This window comes from Delphinus delphis, chromosome 6, assembly GCF_949987515.2.
Source record: "Delphinus delphis chromosome 6, mDelDel1.2, whole genome shotgun sequence".
Taxonomy (NCBI): domain Eukaryota; kingdom Metazoa; phylum Chordata; class Mammalia; order Artiodactyla; family Delphinidae; genus Delphinus; species Delphinus delphis.
In genome coordinates, this window is record NC_082688.1 from 101,262,424 (window position 1) to 101,286,548 (window position 24,125).

Consider the following 24,125-nt stretch of genomic DNA (forward strand, 5'->3'; position numbering starts at 1 on the left):
CTTACACTGGAATTTAGCCACCAAGGAATGCCACCAATTCATCTATTGGCTTAATGAACCACAATGTCAATGAATAAAAGCGCAACTTTTTGAGGATTTTCTGTGTGGTCATTTTCAAAAATGAGTATTTTCTAGCTTTGCCGTAGGTTTGTGTTAGACGTCAAAGCCTCACATAATTAGACAGTTTTCCCTCTGGTCATTTGACGGCATTGCCACAGAGAGCTGGGCATCGTGATGGAGATGGAAAAGGTCACATCATATTTTAATGCCCGAAATGAAATGACTTGAGGCCAGTCACACAAGACTAGACTTCTTTTTGAAGTTTCTCTAAACCCTTTTTAACAATTAAAATAATTGCCCACATTTCCACTGATGCCTGGGCCGGGAGAACAGGAACTTAAACATACTTCTAAAGATTAGGTTTTGAAACAAGCAACCTTCCAGAAAACACTGCTTGCTCCTGTCGGCTGTCTTCCCCTTCCTTGCTTCCATATTACTGGTGGGTTTGTAACTACAAGTGTTACAGTGAAGCTGCACATCTGATGTTGCTGGTAGCCCTGCTGCAGCCAGGACTTGTCAATATCCCCAACTGTCCACTGGTCTGATACAAACTCCCACCCTAATCTTCCAAGGAAAAAGGGTTTCTTTAGGTTTATTTCTCCCCTACCTCATGCTCAGATAGAGGCCTCTTATAGTAAAACCGCTTGACCTACAAGGATTATAACCAGTGGCATGCTGGAGACAGCTAGCATTGGTTGTAAAACACAGCCATTACTAAAAAAGCAACCCATAAAAAATGTGTAATTAAATACATTATATTAAAACCTATATTAGAGCTCCCCAGAGAAACACCATACATACTATATTTACATTTATTCACTTTTTATGATAAATAGATATATATCATATACATATGATATCTATCATATACATATGATAAATACATATCTATATCTATATTTATAGATGTCTGTCTGTCTATCTACCTACCTACCTATGTAAGAGAGAGAGAAATTGAGTTTTGTTGTGAGGAATTCGCTCACACAATTATGAAGGCTGAGAAGTCCCCAGATCTACCATCTGAAGAACCAGGAGAGCTGGTGCTGTAATTCAGTCCAAGGGCAGGAGAAGTTGGGATGAGGTGTCCCAGCTCGAGCAGGCAGGCAGGAAGAAAAAACAGGACAATTCTTTTTTCTCCACCTTTTGTTCTGTTCAGATCCTCCACAGATTGGATGATGCCCACCAACCTTGAGGAGGAATCTGCTTCACTGAGCCTTACGACACCCCGTGGTGCAGTCACAGAAGCAAAGGACACACTGAAAACTTATCACTTCCTATCATACTACATTTTACTAACCCGTGCTCTTCTTGTTGTCTAGGTCTACCATAATCATGTGATGGAAATCTCATACAGATCTTCCTTGATTTATGATGGGATTATGTCCCAACAAAGCCATCGTTAAGTTGAAAATGCAGTTAATACACCTAACATCGTAGCTTAGCCTCGCCTACCTTAAACGTGCTCAGAACACTTCTATTAGCATACAGTTGGGCAAAATCATCTAATAAAAAGTCTGTTTTACACCAAAGTGTTCAATCTTGCAAGTAGTTTATTGAATACGGTACTGAAAGTGAAAAACAGAATGACTGTCTGGGTACAGAATGGTTATAAGTGTATGGGTTGTTTCCCGTCATGATTGCATGGCTGGCCGGGGGCTTTGCTTCCCTGCCACTGCCCAGCATCTTGAGAGAGGATCATACCGCATATCACTAGCCCGGGAAAAGATCAAATTTCAAAATTCGAAGGACAGTTTCTACTGAATGGGTATCGCTTTTGCACCATCATAAAGTCAAAAAATTGTAAGTTGAACCATCGTAAGTCTGGGACTGTCTGTATACCCGTGTGCTACTCTGTGTAGTGTGTACACCTCTACTCTGTGTTCAGTGATGTCACATTAGTAGCTCTGAAATGGACCCTGGTGGGAGAATTTTATTACAGAAATAGGCAAGTGCTATAAATCACTGATTGTTTTGTGCATTGTCTATATTTCAGAAAGTGATGGAGAAGTTTTTTATAATGCAGATTCAACTTAAAAATGAGTCTTTAGGGCTTCCCTGGTGGCGCAGTGGTTGAGGGTCCGCCTGCCAATGCAGGGGACACGGGTTCGTGCCCCAGTCCGGGGGGATCCCGCGTGCCGCAGAGCGGCTGGGCCCGTTGGCCATGGCCGCTGGGCCTGCACGTCCTGGAGCCTGTGCTCCGCGGCGGGAGAAGCCACAGCAGTGAGAGGCCCGTGTACCGCAAAAAGAAAAAAAAAAAAAGAGTCTTTATAGCAATTACAATGTGAATAGCACAAAAAAATTGAGAGACTATTCTTTCAGTATTGGAAAACTATTAACCACTTAAAGTCACTCACATTTTTGACAAATGAGAGAAATTCCAATATATATTTTTGTGGTTTCATTTCTGTTCATTTGCATAAACAAAGATACAAGTTCTGATATTCATATCAGAACTACCCTCATTCATCATTTGCAGCAGCTAGTCTGGCTACAGACACAATTGTTCAACAGAAATCAAAGAAAGCATCCTGTGAGAATCCAAAGGCTGTGTGAAATTTACAATAAAGAATACTGTATGCTTTATTATTATTTAAAAATTATATGACACACACCCTTTGTATCAGTAAAATTTATAATAAGCATATGTACTCATGTGCAAACATGCCTTTTTTTCCCCCTGAGAGCCAGTTGTTAAAAATTTACCAAGGTACCACTGATTAGAGCATTTTATATCTAAAATTTTTAAGTCATACTCATGTGACTTAACATCACTTTGTCCAGGGTATATCAGTGTTATCAGAATGCCCAGGTCATGGGAATGGATTCTAATAGCCCAGAAATATGATCTCCATCCCTTTTCCACTCTCTTCTCACCTACTAAGTCCATATACATAGTCTAGTCCTTTCCTCTTCCTTTCAGTGTTGTTTTTTTTTCCCTAAAAGATCCCTAGTGTTTTTCTGAAATTTGCCTTGATTAGGGCTGCTCCAGTCTATTGAACATGGGTTTATATCTATAAACCTCAAAGGCAAGAGTCGGGATTTTGATTTTTTTTTCCACCTTATAGGATTATTCTCCCTCAGTTATTGAGACAGTATATAAATACATGGACTAGAGCTGAAATAGGGAGGACCCCTTCCAATTCTACTTAATAGCGTCTAAGCTCCAAAAGCTGATGTATATTGAGGGGGAGGGGCAACACCTAACTCCAAGTGGCTTCAGGCTGTAAGTCCCAAGCCCTTGCCTAGCTAAAATGTCCTATTACATAATTTAAAATTTCTAAACAACTCCTCATTTTGTAACCAAAAGTGGGGTCTAGTGCTCGCTGCTCAAAAGCCAATAAAGAGGCAAGCTTGGTGGAAAGGAAAGTTTGCTTTATTTTGGATGCCAGATACCAGGGTGGACACCCGTCCAAAGGCTGACTCCCCGATACTGACAGAGCTTTTATAGGCTGAAGGAGGAGACTACATGCAGAAACAGCACAGTCAGCTCTGACCGTCATCTTGAAATTGGTCATGAGGTAGTCTGACCACTGCCATCTTGATTGTTTTAAGAACAGTTAATTTTCAGTTCTAGGGTTGGTTTGTTCCCATTTCCTTGAGGCCAATTCTTGGAATTGTGGCAGCTTATGTCACGGCTACAGTCCGATCATCATGTAGTTAGCTTCTTCCACCTGGTGAGCGTTTCAGTACCTATAAGACAGCTCACAGGATATGGCTCATAATATTACCTATAGCCTTTGAGTAGGAACTAAGGGTCCTTGACTAATGTTTAATGACTAAACTATTATTATTTGGTCTCCTTTGACCATTTTCCTTTGTTTCTGCATTTTCTCACTTCTCTGATTAAACTTATTCTTTGGCTAAAGTTTTTCCACAGATGAAAGACAGAGGACTTGGGGGACAAGGACCATAGGGTCCTGCTCCGTTTCTATTTGTCATGAAAACATAGCATCTTCAGAAAAGTGGCTTAGAGATTTGGACAATTTTTAAAGGCTGGGTATAATTGGCATATTACCAAATAACCAATTTAAATAAAAGTTTTCCCACTGAGTTTATCAGGAGCCATCAAACTATTTGGGAAAAAAATTGCTGTGATAAAGACTTAAATACTGTTTTTGGAAACCTTCAGATGATTGGCATGTTGGTAGACCAAACATCTGGATAGTTTGCTTTTGACATTTGGTAATATGCAGACAGTCCAACAGTTAAATGTGATGTGTTTTTAACATCCAGAAATTACTTTTCAAAGGCATAATTTTGTTTCCAAACAAAGCAAAATCAAAACACCACCATACATCTGTTCGACGCTGTAAGTTTTTCAAAGTATTTTTATATCTTTTACTTAGTTTGATTCTTAATGAAATCAATAAGAGATATGCATGAAAAATATTATTATTTTTATTTCATAAGGAAATAATCTGTGGCCAAAGAGGTTGTTTAGTGATTTATCTAGACTTCTATAGGAAAGTTTGACAGAACTCAAACTCCAGTGCCCTGAGTCCCAATGTCAGATCACTTACAAATAATTTAGATGTTTACCATTTTATCCTCCTTTCTGATGGGATTATCTCTGGAATGGATGAACCTCACATCTTAAAGCATTCAGATGGCATTTATATATTAAACCTTAGAGTGTGTCATAAATCCTAAGAGAACCTAGGATGTTGGAAAATTAATTTGAGCTCAAAGGCCTAACTAATGTCTACAGATAGTGCTCAGTAATCTGCTTTCTACAGACACTGCAGATGTTACTTCTGTTTCCTCCAAAGAGCTTCCTTTTCAAATACATGTTTCAGGAAGTCTTGAAATATTGGAATCAGTTTTTACATTGCCTTTCTCTGTCTTCCTTGTGATCACGTAGTCAACAAATTCTAAGAGGAAATTGAAGGCATAGAAACAGAGGATCAGTAAAAGCTCACCAGGGACTTCCTGGGTGGTCCAGTGGTTAAAACCCCACGCTCCCAATGCAAGGGGCCCGGGTTCGATCCCTGGTCAGGGAACTAGATCCTGCATGCCGCAATAAAGGTCCCACGTACCGCAACTAAGACCCGGCGCAGCCAAATAAATAAATTTTTAAAAAATAGAAGAAGCTCACCAGAAGAGAAAAGGTAAGAGAGAGGGAGTAGAAGGAAAAGAAATCTACTCTCCTCAATGGATATATTAGAAAATACCCTTTCTAGGTGGCTACCACTCGGTACCAGGTGACTGGAAAAATCATTCTTCATCTTGACCATCAAATATCAATACATCAGAACATTAGATAGTTACTCACAGCTATTCAGCTTTGCCTATCCCCAAGTCTACCACCACCTAGGGACAGCCCAAAATTGACAGAGCTTTTAATTTCTGAAATCAAATTAATCGGGATTTTGGGCATCTTCATAGACAAATGACAATCATCAAGAAAAGGTAAACCTGTAAGAGGGAGAGAGTGCCCCTACATATCTTAGGGGTAAAAAGAGAAGTGCTGTTTTCTCAGGTATAATAAGGTCCACGGGATACAAGAAAGCAGTGAGAAATCAGGGTCAAGGGTAGGTAATAATGTTTCCGTGGACAGACAGGAAGAAGCTGAGAGGGAGAATCAAGGTTTGAAAGGTCAGTGCTGTGGCATCAAATTAGAACTACACAGTGAGATCAGCTATATAGAGATTGCTTATAAGGAAACTAATCCATCATACAGGAAACATGTCTAACTCTTCAAATATTCTGGAGCCCCTGACTGTCCTCCTGGACTGGGCTCACTCATTTTCCTTCTGCTGATGCACCACGAAAATTCCTGATATAGCTCTTCTTCAACTGTTATCGACACAAGCCAATCTTAAATAATGAAAAATAATGACTTCTTTCTTGTTTCTCTTAGCAGATCTAACTAAAGTGCTTTTTGAAAAAACTAACTTTACTATAGACTTAATAATAGGAAGAAATAAATAGCAGCATAAAAAGGAAACATAAAAGATAGCCATCTTCCCACAGTGTGGCTTTTCTGACAAGTGCCAGTCCAAAGGACTGTACATCTTCATGGACTTTGCCCAGGGCCCTTCCTCCTCCTCTTTATTTCCACGGGAGGGATTCCATTTTATTATCTATTAACTTTTCGTCCTGAATTTCTGAGCCTTATTCATCCCTAAAAATCCCACTTAAGAACCATCTGCAACGCCCTCCCTGTAAGTTTCCAGGAAAGCTGCTTACTTCCCCGCAGGAGACTCTCTTCCAGGAAGGCTTTGGACAAGGAGCCAAGTTCCGGTGACAGGGAACAGACAGCAGATTTGCTCATCCCAGCGGCATCAGCGACACAGAGCAGGGTGGGAGGGGCCTTCCGAGGCCGGCTGATCTTCAGGACCTCCCAGGAGCAAGGACTTCTTGCCTTTCCCCATCTTTGCATCTCAGTCTAGTCCCCTTTTCTCCCGCATCAGAGGGGCTGTGACCGGTGCGCGTTGTTGAACAGAGTAGAGGACTCCAGGATCAGGGCAGGTGGACTTTAGTCTGAAGTCTGGAAGCTTAGAGAGGGGCTCAGGCAGGGCCAGGATTTGTGGACTCAACGCCGGCTTTCGCAGTTGTGGACACTATTTAGGGTTTTACGCGCCCTCGTGTGGCCACAATATATATAGCAGCAGAGCCCACCTTTACTACCCGTCCAGTCTGCATTTCCTTCAAGTCATCTTAACAAAGTTGATCCACTGGGGTTGAAAGCTGCATCCCTGGCCAAGCTTTATCCATTCAGTTCAATACAACAAACTGCTCTCTGGTTAACTGCTGAATGAGGAAGTCGGTATCTTGGTTCTACTTGCGTTTTAAGAGTTTCTAAGGACACTCTTCCTTATTCCTTTCAGATTTGACCAGTTTCCCACCTAAGAAGACTCTTTGAAGCTCAGAGGACAGATGGGCATGCATGCTCTGGAAGTGGTCTCCTCCCAGCACTGCTAATGTACTGCACATACACACACATTCACACACCAAGCTGACTGCACTGATTACCTGGGATAATTACCCACGGGGTTTACAGATTCCACACAGCTGTCACTCAGAGCCTGGGCAGGGGGTATAAACCACAGGGTTATTGTCCCTAGTCAGAAACACAAAAGGAAGGGTCAAATACTGAGGACACTCTGGTTTATTTCCCAGGGATAAAAGGAAAAAAAAAAAATTGGATCAGAGGAACTCAGAGGTCTGCAGATTGTTCTGGCAGAGTGACATACGTCAGAGACCTCAAGCATTTGGGTTTCATTCCCAGACTCGCAGGCCCTAGAGGTAACCTGGTTCATTCAGCCAAGAGGAACCCTGCTAAGCCCTGTTGGGTGGATGTTCCATTTAGTGGGCTTTCAGAAAGATTAGGGCCAAGAGTAAACACTGAATCACTAGGATACATCCTCTATTCTGCCTAAGAATTAAAATTAGTCCAACCATGCTATCTCCTATCCAAGGGTTCATCAAATTTTTCCTTTCCCCTTCTACTCAAAAGGAAAGCTATCTTCTCATTAAATCCTACACAAGCTCCCTCCTTTCTCCTTAACCTTAGCCTGGAGACACAAGATGCAGGATGACCTGCTCCCTTGTTTTTCCTTGTTAATTCTACCTGGGACTTGAGCCTTACCCCTCATTTCTTGCCTGTGGACCACAAATCTCTTGGATTATGGCTATCCATCTACTACCATTTTTGAGTGCTAATATTCTGGACACGAGTCCTTGTCAGATATATGTATTAAAAACATTCAGATAAGTCAGAATATGAATATATATATATATACACCCATTGGGTATAGTGGAACTTGCCTTTTCATTATCTTAATGCTATCTTTCCAAGATTCAAAGTTTTTAATTTTAAGGAAGGCTAATTTATGATTTTTTTAAATGTTTGTTGTTTACTCTATATTCGCACATCCTTCTTCCCTTAGGGTTGTTAAGATTTTCTCTTATGTTTTCTACCGGAATTTTTATTATTGTATTGATGCTTTTTACATTTAGCTCTATGATGAATTTCAAGTTAATTTTCATGCGTGGTGTTAGGTAAGGTCCAAAGTTCACTTTTTCCATATATGGCCTGTGGTTCCAGCACCATTTGTTGAAAAAAATTATCAGTTCCTCATTGAGTTTCCTTGATGCATTTGTAAAAACAAAAAAATCAATCGTTTATATGTGAGAGCTCGTTTCTGGACTCTTTATTCTGTTTCATTGATCTATGTATCTAATCTATGACCTTGCTCAACTAACTTATTCATTCTAACAGCTTTTTCTCCCCCCTAATTTAAATACTGCCTTTTCTTGTTGTATGTCGTCTAGAGGACTACAAATCCCAAAGCTCTTCATTGATGTGTCACATTATTTAGGATCTAGCGACTATTCCTAAATCAGTTTGTGCAGCCAGTTCAGTGACAGCCATTCAGTCTGGATGTGGCATGTGTGTTCTGTTCCACATCCTGGTGCCTCACTCTTTCCTAATGCTACTATGTGATGACTTCCTGTCCCGTACACATGCCCTCCCACCAAGAACCAGGCTGATATGACCATCACTCTGTCCTCCCCATCCTCCAAGTCAGTGGCATCATCTATATTTTGCTTTCGGCAACATTAGCCCAGTAATTCAATTTAGAGACTGGAGATTCCAGCTTTTACCCTGGAGAGGGCTGTCTCCATGGGGGGAAAAAAATCTCATATTCCATAATTGATAATTTAGGATTTGTATTTTTTTTTGCTTTATTTTTTGTTGTCTATTTATTTGAACATTTATGGCAATATTTCTTCCTTTTGTAGAATAAATAGAAGTACAGAAGAAATTGTAAGTTTGAGGAAGATGGACTCATGTTTGGAATATGCCAGGATATTCTGCACAACTCAGCTACAAGACGACATCTTTTTTGACCACAGTGCATGTCGACCTCTTGTCTTACATAGGGATATCCACCCAAAAGGGTGTGATGGTCTTCGCTGAAATGAGGGGCCTGGGATTGAGTGCAGAGATGTATTATATGAAAAACTAGGGGCTCATTTACTTTTTTAAAAAAAGGGAAATAACAAACAAACAATATTCAACAATAAAGTCTTCTCTAAGAATGTGAGCAAAGAAAGATAAAAGCTTCCGCTGAAAACTGGGAGATAACGTTTCTCATGGTCTGCTGCCAGGGTTGGGATGGTCATTGTGTGGAGATTGTTACCTGGTTTATTTTTCTTGTATTTATTGAACTCCTACTGTGGGCCAAGAGGAAAAAAAAGCACGCTCCTATTTCAGGCAGCAGAGAGAATTCTTTATCTCCAAAAATGCAAATGGAAAAGAGGGCACCACCTCCTGTGTCCATCAGCAAATACCAGGGCCCACCACCATCCTTCATCACCCCAGGCCCTGTGGCCTCGAAATTCTGATGATGTATAGCATCATGTTGTTTTCTTAAAGTATCAGCCAGCAGGTGTATTGACACTCGGTTGGCACCCTCCAGAATCAGGCTCTGTGCAAGGGAAACTGAACAGGGCAGATGTCTGGGAAACTGGGAAGCAGTGGCAGGGATGTGAAACTCACCAGCCACTTGCAAACAGCATGTGGTTAGTGACCATATTTCCTTGGTGCTAAGGGTAACATCCTTTCACATTTTAACATTTATGAAGCTGGGATATTGCTTGTAGTATATATGGATGTATATTTTTACACACACACACATTTGATGAGGTAGTGTTCTGTTTTTCTCTTCAATAACTATAATTAAATCAATGCTGTAGTTTACCAGCATGTTACTTGCCAATGCAGGAAGGCACTCATTACCATGTCAATTCTCACAATGTGCTAATGATACTAGTTGCCTGTTTTTTAAAGCCATATGTCAAAGTGATTAGTGCCTTTCTCTTTTTCATTAAGAAAACTTACAGCATGCTTCTCTTTTATTAGGCAACTGTGACACCTGCTGTCAGAAACAAAGAACTTATTTTCCAATTCCTTGCTGGTCTTTCCTATGGAAAAGAGATAAATATTGCTAGAACATGAAAACTTCTAGGAGAAAATGAGCAAATAACAGTTAATTTTTCCTGACCATTGAAATTCCAGTATTAAGTAGGTAGCATTATGTGTTGAAATATTGTAAGCAGCCCAAAGCATGTCTCTGTGTCTCCCCCTTGTTTTTACTTGAGGATTTGGTGATGAGTGATTTAGTGACCACAGATGGACAAATATTTGCAGACATCTACCCATTCTTTGAGCAGGTAGATAGCACCCTTCTATAGTTTCTAGTTCCTTTTGTATGTTTGTTCCTATGTTTTGTTTTGAGCATTTTCTTTTCTTTTCTTTTAATTTTTATTGGAGTTTAGTTTGCCCATGGGCTCTGTGGGTTAGGATTTCAGCAGGGCACGGTGGGGACAGCCCTTTACTGTCTGGGGTCTCAGCTGGAAGTACTAGGAGTGACTAAATGCCTGGATGTCAGAGCAATTGAGGCGATGTCACCCATGCATCTAGCGGTTGATGCTATGGGCAGAGACCTCTGTGCTCTATAGACTGGGACACTTATCTGCTGCTTCCCCACAGCATGGTGAGTGAGCATTAGCATGCAGCAGGTCCTGGATCCAAAGGCGTCCAGAGCCAGGCAGAAGCTGCACAGCCTTTTCTGACACAGTCCCGGAGGTTGTATAGCATCACGTGTGCTGTACTGTATTGCTTGCAAATGCACCCCTGTGGTCAGTCTAGATTCAAGAGGAGAGGTCCATGTTCAGAGAATCTATGAACATGTTTTAAAACGACCGCATCTATTTACTTGTGTGCCCTGGCAGTCCATTTCTTACAATCAATTAGCAGAGCACCATTGTATGGCTGTGCCATGCTTAGTGTAATCGATTTAACCTTTCATGGCTATTTAGGTGGTTTCTAGTTTGTGGCTATCATGACTATAACTGCAATAAATATTTGTGTACAAGTCTTTCTATGGACATACATTTTTATCTCTCAGGAAAATACCAAGGATAAAATTACTAGGCCATATGGCAGTATATATTTAACATGAGAAAGTAACACAATGTTTTCTAGAATATTATGACTTTGTATTCCCATCAGTTTATATGTGAGAATTCAAGTTACTCCACATCTTCACCAACAGTTAGTATCATTCATCTTTTTAAATTTTAGCTATTCTGCTACGTATGCAGCATTATCTCCATGTGATTTTAATTTGCGTGTCCTTATTGACAAATGTTATGAACACACTTTTGTACGCTTATTGGCTATATCTATTTTCTTGTGCAACGTGTGCATTCAGATCACTTGTACATTTTTATTGTGTTGTGTATCCTATTATTGAGTGATAGCAATTGCTTATGTATCTGGACACAAGTTCTTTGTCAGATATACCTATTACAAATATTTCCTCCTAGGCTATCTATCTCTTGCCTTTTCATTTTCTTAAAGATTTCTTTCCAAGATTAAAAGATTGTTGTTTTAGCATATATGTGGAACCTAGAAAAATGGTACAGATGAACTGGTTTGCAGGGCAAAAATAGAGACACAGATGTAGAGAACAAACATATGGACACCAAGGGGGGAAAGTGGCGGGGTAGGGGTGGTGGTGTGATGAATTGGGAGATTGGGATTGACATATATACACTAATATGTGTAAAATGGATAACTAATAAGAACCTGCTGTATAAAAAAATAAATTAAATAAAATTCAAAAATTCCAAAAAAAAAAAAAAAAAAGGATTGTTGTTTTTAGACTTGTGGTTGCCAAAGGGGACAGAGAGGCAGGGGAGGGCTGGACTGGGAGTTTGGGATTAGCAGATGCAAATTATATATAGGATAGATAAACAACAAGGCCCTACTGTAGAGCACAGGGAACTTTATTCACTATCCTGTAATAAACCATAATGGAAAAGAATATGAAAAAGAATAGATATATATGTATAACTGAATCACTCTGCTGTATACCAGAAACCAACACAACATGCTAAATCAACTACACTTCAATAAAAAAAGGGTTTTATTTCTTTTTGTTTTTTTAAGTATTTATTTTTTAGAGCAGTTTTAAGTTCTCAGCAAAATTGAGAAAAAGGGAGATTTTCCACATAGCCCCTGCCCTGACATGCATATGCACATAGTCTCCCCAAAGTCCTAAACCAGAGTGGCATATCTGTTACAGCCGAGGAACCTACACTGACATGTCATTATCAACCAAAATCTACAGTTTACATTAGGGTTCAGTCTTGGTGCTGTACATTCTAAGGGTTCGGACAAATGTATAACGACATGTATGCATCATTATAGTATCTAACAGAGCATTTTCATTGCCTTAAAAATCCTCTGTGCTCTGCAGATCTTTTTCCTCCTTGCCCCAACCCTTGATAACTACTCATCCTTTTAATTGTCTCCATAATTTTGCCTTGTTCCAAATATTGTATATAGAGTTAGAATCATATAGTAAGCACCCCTTTCAGGTTGGCTTCTTCACTTATTAATATTCATTTAAGGTATTTTCATGTCTTGTCATGCTTGAGGTCGCATTTCTTTTTGGCACTGAATAATATTCCATTGTCTGGATGTACCACAGTGTATTTATCCATTTACCTACTAAAGAATAACTTGGTTGTTTCCAAGTTTTGGCAATTATGAATAAAAGAGCTATAAACACTCATGTATATAGGTTTTCGTGTGAACCTAAGTCGTCATCAACTTTGGGAAAGTAGTACAGAGGGCAAATGCTGTATTACATGGAAAGAGTATATTTAGTTTAGCAAGAAACCACCAAATCATCTTCTAAAGTGCTTGTACAATTTTGCATTCCCACCAACAATGAGTAACGGTTCCTGGCACTCCACACCCTCAACAGCACTTGGTATTCTCAGTGTTCTGGATTCTGGCCATTCTAATAGTTGTGCAGTGTTATCTCATTGTTGTTTTAACCTGTGTTTCCCTGATATATGGTATAGAGCATCTTTTCATATGCTTTTCTCCCGTCTGTAGATAGTATTTGCTGAAGTGTCTGTTAAGGACTTTGGCCAATTTTTTAATGTGGTCATTTGTTTTCTTACTATTGAATTTTGAGTTCTTTGTATATTTTGGATAGCAGTCCTTTATCAGATGTGTCTTTTGCAAATATTTTTTCCCAGTCTGTGTCTTGTCTTCTCATTCTCTTTACATTGTCTTTTGCAGAACAGAAGTAAAGTTTGAGGTCCAGCCTTACCTTAATACCTCAATGTTTAATCTCCATGTATTTGGGGATTTTCTGGTTATCCTTCTGTTATTGATTTCTAGTTTGTGGTCCATGAGCAGATGTATGATATCTATTCTGTTAAATTTGTTAAGGTGTGGTTTATGGCCCAGAATGCGGTCTATCTTGCTGAATGTTAGGCACAAGCTTGAGAAGAATGTATATTCTGCTGATGTTGGATGCAGTAGTCTATAGATGCCAACTCTATTGTTGATTGATAGTGCTGTTTATTTCAGCTATGTCTTAATTGGTTCTCAACTGCTGGATCTGTCCATTTCTGAGAGAGGAGTGTTGTGCCTCCAACTATCAACTATCAAGTGGATTTATCTATTTCTTCTTGCAGTTCTATCAGCCTTTGCAACACGCTGTTGTTAGGTGCCTACACAGTAGGAATTGGTATACCTTCTTGGAGAATTGACCCCTTTATCATAATGTAATACTCTTTAACTGTGATAACGTTCATTGCTTTGAAGTCTGTTCTGTCTGAAATTAATATGGCTACTCCTGCTTTCTTCTGATTAGTGTTAACATGGTATTTTTTTCTCCATCCATTTACTTTTAAGCTATATATATCTTGTAGATGACAAGTGGATTTCTTGTAAATGACGTATGCTTGGGATTTTTTTTTTTTTTTTTTTGGCGGTACATGGGCCTCTCACTGTTGTGGCCTCTCCTGTTGCAGAGCACAGGCTCCGGACGCGCAGGCTCAGCGGCCATGGCTCACAGGCCTAGCCGCTCCGCGGCATGTGGGATCTTCCCGGACCGGGGCAGGAACCCTGTGTCCCCTGCATCGGCAGGCGGACTCTCAACCACTGCGCCACCAGGGAAGCCCCAGGTAGTGTATTTTATAACAACAAAATAATTCTAATTTCTCACCAGTCCCATCCTGATTACTACCATTCAATTCACGCACACACACACACACACACACACACACACACACACACACACACACCCCCTATATCTATCTATATCTATATCTATATATCACAACCATTATATGATATATACATAAGCATAACATAATTGAATACATTGTTGATAATATTTTGAACAAGTTGTTATCCACTAGATCAATTAAGAATAAGAACAATAAAACTTTTTATTTACCTTCAATTACTCCTCCTTCAATGCTCTTTCCTTATGTATATCTGAGTTTCTGACTTGATCATTTTCCTTCCTTCTGAAGAATTTCTTTTAACACATTTTGGAAGGCAGGTGTACCAGCAAAAAAGTCCTTCAGTGTTTTTCGTCTGAGAAAGTCTTTATTTCTTCTTCACTTTTAAAAAGTAATTATTCTGGGTACGCAATTCTAGGATAGTTGGTGTTTTCTCTCAATACTTTGAATATTTTACTCTACTCTTTTCTTTCTTGTATAGTTTCTGAGGAGAAGTTAGATGTAATCTTATCTTTGCTCCTCTGTAGGTAAAGGTTTTTTTCCTTTGGCTTCTTGAATTTTTTTTTTTTTTTAATCATTTCCACTTGCTTCAAGGTATTTTTAAATTTTGTTTGTGATTTCTTATTTGATCATTGGTTGTTTAAGATTGGGTTGTTTACTTTTACTTTCCCTCTCTTTATGGGACTAAAATTATATACATATTAGAAATCTTGACTTTTTCCCATAAGCTGTTGAAATTTTATTTTTTTCAGTATTTTTACACTCTACACTCCATTATAGACATTTTCTATTGTTATATCTTCAGGTTCACTGATCTTTCCTTTTGCATGCCTAATCTACTGTAAATCATAAACAGAAATTTAAATTTTGAGACCAATTTTTTTATTTCTAATAATTCCTTTTTTGTATTCTTTGTATCATTTATCACTTTATTAACTTCGTTTTCTTTTAAATATTTGAATATATTTCATATCAATGTTTTACTATTCTAGTGGGCTAATTCCATTATTTCTGTGATTTCTAGTTCTTTTTTTATTGGTTGATCTTCTCCTGGTACTGGGTAATATTTTTCTTTATCATGTTTAGTAATTTTTATTGGAGGTCAGGCATTGTAGACTTATACTGTTGAATCCTGGGCTTTGTTGTGTTCCTTTAAAGTGTACTGGGATTTGTTTCTGATTTAATTTCTCTTTCTGATTGTTCGTTATTAGTGTATAGGAGTGCCAGAGATTTCTGTGCATTAGTTTTGTATCCTGCAACCTTACCAAATCCATTGATTGGTTCTAGTAGTTTTCTAGTGACATCCTTAGGATTTTCTATGTATAGTATCATGTCATCTGCAAACAGGGACAGTTTTACTTCTTCTTTTCCAATTCCTTTTATTCCTTTTTCTTCTCTGATTGCCGAGGTTAGGACTTCCAAAACTATGTTGAATAAGAGTGACAAGAGTGGACATTCTTGTCTTGTTCCTGATCTTAGTGGAAATGCTTTCAGTTTTTCACCACTGAGAATGTTTGCTGTGGGTTTGTCATATATGGCCTTTATTATGTTGACGTAGGTTCCCTCTATATGCATTTTCTGGAGAGTTTTTATCATAAATGGGTGTTGAATTTTGTCAAAAGCTTTTTGTGCATCTATTCAGATGATCATATGGTTTTTATTCCTTAATTGGTTAATGTAGTATATCACATTAATTGATCTGCATATATTGAAGAATACTTGCATTCCTGGAATAAACCCCACTTGATCATGGTGTATGATCCTTTTAATGTGCTGTTGGATTCTGTTTGCTAGTACTTTGTTCAGGATTTTTGCATCTATGTTCATCAGTGGTATAATACCTAGGAATAAACCTACCTAAGGAGGCAAAAGACTTGTACTCAGAAAACTAAAAACACTGATGAAAAAAATCAAAGATGACATAAACAAAAGAGAAATATACCACGTTCTTGGATTGGAAGAATCAATATTGTGAAAATGACTATACTACCCAGAGCAATCTACAGATTCAATGCAATCCTTATCAAATTACCAATGGCATTCTTCACAGAATTAGAACAAAAAATTTTACAATTTGTATGGAAACACAAAAGACCCCAAATAGAAAAAGCAATCTTGAGAAAGAAAAAAGGAGCTGCAACAATCAGGCTCCCTGACTTCAAACTGTATTACAAAGCTACAGTAATCAAGACAGTATGGTACTGGCACAAAAACAGAAATATAGATCAATGGTGCAGGATAGAAAGCCCAGAGATAAACCCACACACATATGGTCACCTAATTTATGACAAAGGAAGCAAGAACATACAATGGAGAAAAGACAGCCTCTTCAATAAGTGGTGTTGGGAAAACTGGACAGCTACATGTAAAAGAATGAAACTACCTAACACCATACACAAAAATAAGCTCAAAATGGATTAAAGACCTAAATATAAGACTGGACACTATAATAAAACTCTTAGAGGAAAACATAGGAAAAACACTCTTTGACATAAACCACAGCAAGATCTTTTTTGACCCACCTCCTACAGTAATGAAAATAAAAACAAAAATGGGACCTAATGAAACGTAAAAGCTTTTGCACAGCAAAGGAAACCATAAACAAGATGCAAAGACAACCCTCAGAATGGGAGAAAATATTTGCAAATGAAGTAATGGACAAAGGATTAATCTCCAAAATATACAAACAGCTCATGGAGTTCAATATCAAAAAAGCAAACAACCCAATTAAAAAATGGTGGAAGACCTAAATAGACATTTCACCAAAGAATACATACAGATGGCCAAGAGGCACATGAAAAGATGCTCAACATCACTCATTATTAGAGAAATGCAAATCAAAACTACAATGAGGTATCACCTCACACCAGTAAGAATGGCCATCATCAAAAAATCTACAAACAATAAATGCTGGAGAGGGTGTGGAGAAAAGGGAACACTTTTGCACTGTTGGTGGGAATGTAAATTGATACAGACACTATGGAGAACAGTATGGAGGTTCCTTAAAAAACTACAAATAGAACTACCATATGACCCAGCAATCCCACTACTGGGCATATACCCTGAGAAAGCCATAATTCAAAAGGACACATGTACCCCAATGTTCATTGCAGCACTATTTACAATAGCCAGGACATAGAAACAACCTATATGTCCAACAATAGATGAATGGATAAAGAAGATGTAGTACATATATACAATGGAATATTACTCAACCATAAAAAGGAATGAAAGAGTGCCATTTACAGAGACATGGATAGACCTAGAGTCTGTTATACAGAGTGAAGTAAGCCAGAAAGAGAAAAACAAATATCGTATATTAACGCATATATGTGGAATCTAGAAAAGTGGTACTGATGAACATATCTGCAGGGCAGGAAGAGAGATGTAGACGTAAAGAATGGACATGTGGACATGGGGGGGAAGGGGAGGGTGGGACGAATTTGGAGATTAGGTTTGACATAAATACACTACCATGTGTAAAATAGATAGCTAGTGGGAACCTGCTGTACAGCTCAGGGAGCTCAGCTCGGTGCTCTGTGATGACCTAGGTGGGTGGGATGGGGGTGTGGGAGGGAGGTCCAAGGGGGAGGAGATGTGGGTGTACATGTGGCTGATTCACTTCATTGTGCAGCAGAAACTAACACAACATTGTAAAGCAATTTTACTCCAATAAAATAAATAAATAAATAAAGTGTACTGGACTTCCCTCTGATATTCTTTTCAGCATGGACTCTAGAACTTTTAGCATGGATCTAGAGTAGCCTTTTAGAGCATGAATCTAGCACTAGCTTAGCCTTACTACTAAGATGTGATCCCCCCTTACTCTACTGAATGTTCTGAGTGATGAACAAAGTCTCTCCATTCTGGTTCTGAATTTAGCTCGTAGAATTACTAGCTGAGCTTTTGTAATTGTTTGGTTTATTACTCCTCTGTAATTATTCTTTCTTCAGAAGTCACTATTTTCCTGATTCACGAAGTTTTCTGTTACACACATGCACAAATTTTTGTTCATCCATGAACTCTATGGACCCAATGTCAGATTTCTGGAGCACTTTCTCTGCTACACTGATCTACAAATCCTATCTTCCTAAGGATTCTCCCACCCAATTGAACTCTCTCCTCAATTCAGCAGAACCATAGGCTATGTTTGTGTTTCCTCTTCTTGTGCTGCATTTCAGGTTGAAATCAAGGTTACTGTGGGGCTTCCTTGTTTGTTTCCCTTATTTCAGGGAAGCCTGTTGTCTAATTTCTAAAAATATCATTACATATAATTTGTTCTGTTTTCTGGTTGTCTATAGTATAAACCCAAATTTCAATACCCCGTAATGAGGAAATTGGAAATATTTGGACCTATTTTTTCTTATTCCATTCATCAGTTATCTGTGGGTTTTGGAGAAAAGAACACCTAAGTTTAATTTGTCACCTTAACACCTATAGTTTCAAAGCAGTGAAGAATAACATTTTAACCATAACAGATGGTATTTGGATGCAGTCATCCTAACAAAACTTTGTTCTTATTGTAAAATATAAGAAAAATCCAATCCCTTTAAATAAACGCTAAATACAAAGATAAAACGCATCATGAATTTATAAACATAAGTGTACCTCCCACTCACAGAAACTATTCCATGTACTCCATTTCTCATCACTAGATAAAAGGGCAGGAAGAAACTTATTTTAGAGCACTGTACATCGATCTCATGATTGAAATGCAATCATTTCCAGTTCTTGAAGCTCTTATTCAAACCAGAACTATATGTCTTTTTATTCACAGTGTTTTTCCATTCAATACAGGCATACTGCAGGTTCAGTTCCAGACCACTACAATAAAGTGAATATCAAAATAAAGCAAATCACATGAAGTTTTTGGTTTCCCAATGCATATAAAAGTTATGTTTACACTATACTGTAGTTTATTAAATGTGCAATAGCATTATATCCAAAAAAGTACATACCCTTATTAAAAATACTTTATTGCTGAAAAATGCTAACCATCATCTGAGACTTCAGTGAGTCATAGCAGTAACATCAAAGATCACTGACCACAGACCACCATGACAAATAGAATGAAAATGAAAAAGTTTGAAATATTGAGAGAATTACCAAAATGTGACAAAGAGACACGAAGTGGGCAAATGCTGTTGAAAAAACAGCACTGACAGACTTGCTTTATGCAGGATTGCCACAAGCTTTCAATTTCTAAAAAAACACAATATCTATGAAGCACAATAAAATGAGGTATGCTTGTAAATATTTTTTGTTTGTTTTATGGGAATTCTACACGCCTGGTCTGCATGCCTTGGCCTGGCCACTTATTCTTTCTAAACTTCACTATTCATAGCTTAAGACATAAGGATAATTTCTATTTTACTAGCTTACAAGGTATTACCAGGATCACATGAGATAATCTATGAGGTACCTTTTTTAGATGTATTGAGCTATATATATATCATACACATGTTTGTGGAGTCCCAATGTCCTTGACATAAGCCATTATAATGTATGTGAGAATATTTATTTTACTAAGAAGTTACTTTGATAGTGTATGTCCTGAGTCTCTCTTCCTGAAAAGCATTTGATTTTAACTATATGGAGAATTGGAACATTTGCATGCATTTCATTAAGAAAAGTAATGGGATCTCCAATTAGTATAGTCAAATATTCATTCATTATCCTCAGATTTAAATTAGCTTTTTAAAAATCATATATCTCCCTTAATTGGTAACCCACATTAAAAAGAAAAAGAAAAAAAACTAGTAAATATGAATATCAAAGCTTATTGCCTGGTCTCTCTCTCTCTTCTAATCTATCATCCTATCCATACCAACCTACTTATTCCTACACTGGGTAGTTAAAAAAATTGTTAAGGTAACTAATAATGATACATAATACACGAAGATGAAAACATCAATTTGAAGCAAGCAACAAAAAGTAAACCTCTGGGTTTTTAAATATTCATCTTTATTAATTTTGTCCTCAATGTGAATAAGAGGTATTCTGGATCAGAGAGATATTAGTTATTAGTATTTCCATAATAATAGCTGTATTGTTTCCTTTGTTCCACTCTTACCCCAAGACAATACAATGAAAGCCAGATGGGAAAACTTATTTGAGTGGTCAGATACTCCCTAAGCAAGAAATGGAGAAAAATGGATTTTCTCAGCTGTCTCATGGCTGTCTTTCTCTCCAGTCCAAAAAGAAGACAGAAAAACCTTTGTTCCTTAGAGACAGGATGGAAAAGTTTCTAAGTTCTTACTCTAATCTTTTGGAATATAAATATATCCCTCCAAAGGCCAGAGATGCCCCAGACTTTCAGGCTTCTATGACCTACAGATATACCTCCAAGGTCCCAGGTCTCATTTTCCATTGAAATTTTAACTCATACTTGTACCTATGGAATTAGATAAATGTCACTGGAGTTCTCTCATTCTCTATACTGGTGTATTATCTTCTCATGGCTTATTCTTAGGTCAGAGTACAAAATTTCTACAAAATTTATTCAGAAGATCCTTGATCTGCAGAAACACAAAAATATTTTCTCTATATTGCACAGTCATACAATGGCAAGATCATAAAATTTATATGAACAGCAAAAGTAGGAGAAAGTAGCTCTAGGTTAAGTCCTTGAAATTTCTCTTTTAATACATCTCAGAAATCAACTAATTTCCTAGTTAGTTTCCTAGTTAGTTACTCTCTCTTTAGAGTAAAATACATATACGTAAGTCCTGTGCATATACACACACAGAAAACAACCAAGCAGAAAAAAAATCCATTATTTTCACTCAAAAGAAGTGACTATGTTTTGTTTTGTTTTTGTTTTACTTCCACTTGGGAAATTAAAATAAGCTTCACAGAAATTAGAGAACCAAAATATTTTGTTGTAAAATAGAGAGAAAAACTCATCAGGTTGACTTAAATGTTCTTTTGATTTTTACTTTTTCAGATAAAGGGCTTTTTGCCCAGGGCATGTTATTGAAGTCAGATTTCCTTATTAGGAACAGAGCACTTTAAGCTAGAAGAATCCTTCAATATTTAACAACCCTAATGGAATCAGAGCTAATTTTAGAAAATGTATGTCTAGGATACATATTGATTTGTAGTACTGATGAAGTTTGTGTTTCTTCAGAATTATATATTTCCAGTTACCTTTCTATGTTCTTATTACCCAGATGGGCTTTCTAACTGCTTTAAATCATAAATCTTTTAAAATCAGTGTATCTTTTTAAAAATTTAATTTATTTTCTATTGGAGTATAGTTGATTTGCCATACTGTGTTAGTTTCACGTGTACAGCAAAGTGATTCAGCTATACATATACATATATCCATTCTTTTTCAGATTTTTTTCCCATATAGATTATTACAGAATATTGAGTACAGTTCCCTGTGCTATACAGTAGGTCCTTGTTGATTATCTATTTTATATAAAGTAGTGTGTATATGTTACTCCCAAACTCCTAATTATCCCTCCCCCCACCTTTCCCCTTTGGTAACCATAAGTTTGTTTTTGAAGCCTGTGAGTCTGTTTCTGTTTTGTAAATCATAAATGTTGACAGGAGGTAGATGCTTGGGATTTTTAAAAAAGGTATTGACCTTTATTAGAGTCAGTGTGATATCCTGAAAAGCACTGGCTTTGTAGAATACAGACTTGGTTGGAATCCTTACTCTGCCACTTACCACCTGTATGAAATTAGAAAGTGAGATAGGTTTACTCACCTATGAAATTACCCCCCATTAATACATGAGGACACAGGATGTAGAGGCACTGGATGAAGTACGGTTACATGCTGCAAACTTTTGGCAGTTTAACAGAGATATATAAATTGCTAGCTGTGTGTGTGAGACACAGTAAGCACTAAACCCATGGAAAATAACTTTAGTAAATTTCTAAAATAGAAATCATTTTTCTCTTTGTTCAATCTCTGATGGACCATCTAAATATCTCTGACTTTCCATAGCTCTGCCTTCTTCACCAACAGGAGGGTAACTCAGGACACAGTTGGAAAACTTCTTGTGCATCTTTTGAGGACTGCATTCGTTTGCATCACTTATACTGACAAGACCATTTACACACTTTCAACAAAGAGTGGTGCCTCAGTGTCCAGGAAAAGAATGCCTAGAAACTTCATTATGAGATTAAATACTCTAAAAGACAAGTTTGGCTTTCTTTCAACAAAAAAGATAAAGCGTTATGTAACACAGTGAGCAAAACAAATTGTTCCATTTTTGTTTCTTCTTGCTTTTCTGTTTTTTACTATGTGTGTGTGTACATGTCTGTGTGTATATGTGCAGTACTCTGTAACTTAGGCTGTTTGAGAGGACTTCTATTCAACTCTTTTCTCCAGATTTCCATTTCAGTTCCTCTTAAGAGCTCTGATCAGTAAAATGTAATGCAGCAACCTCAATACTATTGAATATTTATCTCCTCAATGGTTCAAAACTTTAAAAACAAACGAAGGAAAAATACACTGACAAAAACAACATTGCCTAAGACTCGAGTTGGTATATATTTTCTGTAAGGGACTAGATAGCGAGTATTTTAGGTTTTGTGGGCCATGTGGTCTCTGATGTAACAACTACTTCTCTGCAGTAGCCATAGACAATACATAAACAAATGGGTGTGGCTAAGTTCCAATAAAATTTTATTTATAAAACTGGTGGCCCACAGACCATCATATCACAACCCCTGGCTCACAAAATACAATGGATGCAATTTTATTTCTTAATTTTGTGGAATATCACAGAGCAACCTTCCAAATAGTGGGTTACAAATCATTACATTTAATATTCCACACTAAATACAGCTGGAATATCCTGTCTCTAGCAAGGAAAACTCCCAGGAATAAAATCCCTCCATCTGAGGGATAGGATTGAAATTTACCAATGTGAGTGAAAACTAAATTAAGATAAAACTGATAAAATTCTCCTTCCTGGTCAGAAGATCTGGTACAATCATCACCATTTTCTCCTTTCTCCACTCCAATCCATCATGCCAGATGTCCTTATCATATGAGAAACAGGTCTGACAATATTTTTTCTGTGTTTAAAATTCTAACAGCTATTGTCTTCAGGATAAAGTATCATTCTGTTACTCTGGCAAACTGACTTCTTCATATTCCATCTTCAACCTACCTGGAAAGCCTTCTTTCATGGCACAATCCACCTCCCCAATCCCACTTAACATGTTCCATTGTTAACATCCCCATTGATCACCCAACCAAAGGATCTGTCAGAATTTTAGATATGAGTTGACTTCATCTACATTGTTTTTAAACAATTTCATTTAACTTCATAGCAATACTCTCCTACAGAGTTCATACCTTTGAGCAAATCTCATCATTCCATTAATATCCAACTAATTTTTTTTTTTGTCCTGCTTAAAAGACTATTACAGTTTCTACAAGAATGTATTACTCAGTTGAAGCAACTGAGAAAGTTCAACAAAGGAATGGCAGAAGCAAAGATTAGAGGGGCTCAAGCCGTAACAACAAACAAAAGAGGAAAACATAACACAAAAACAAAACAAAAGCATACATCCTCACTTCATAGGAAGAGAATGAGAGTAAATAATTTTCTTGGGTGACGTCTCCTTAAGAATTAGGGAAAAATAAGTATGATTCTTAAAAGAAGAAACCAATGAAAAAAATTGAAACTCTCAATCTCAACTTTCTCTTTCTATTTCTGCTTCTAACCATGGCCACTGGCAGGCAGCAGGACCATCACCAACAAAGCACCGTGGAAAGCAAAGGCTCAAAATACTCCATATTTGTATGGCACGTGGCTAGAGTTTGAAACTGGAAGGGAATTTCAAACCTTATGCAGGGGCTGGTTACTTTGAAAGATTAAAAGTATTTTTTTTTTTTGAGATTATCACTACTGTAGGATTTCTCTGTTATGCTCAGAAGTGAGAGAGCAGGATAATGGGAACCTCACACATTGTCTAAGGGACTTGGGCATACACAAAGCTCCACCATTTGCTGATTACCCTTGAATGGGT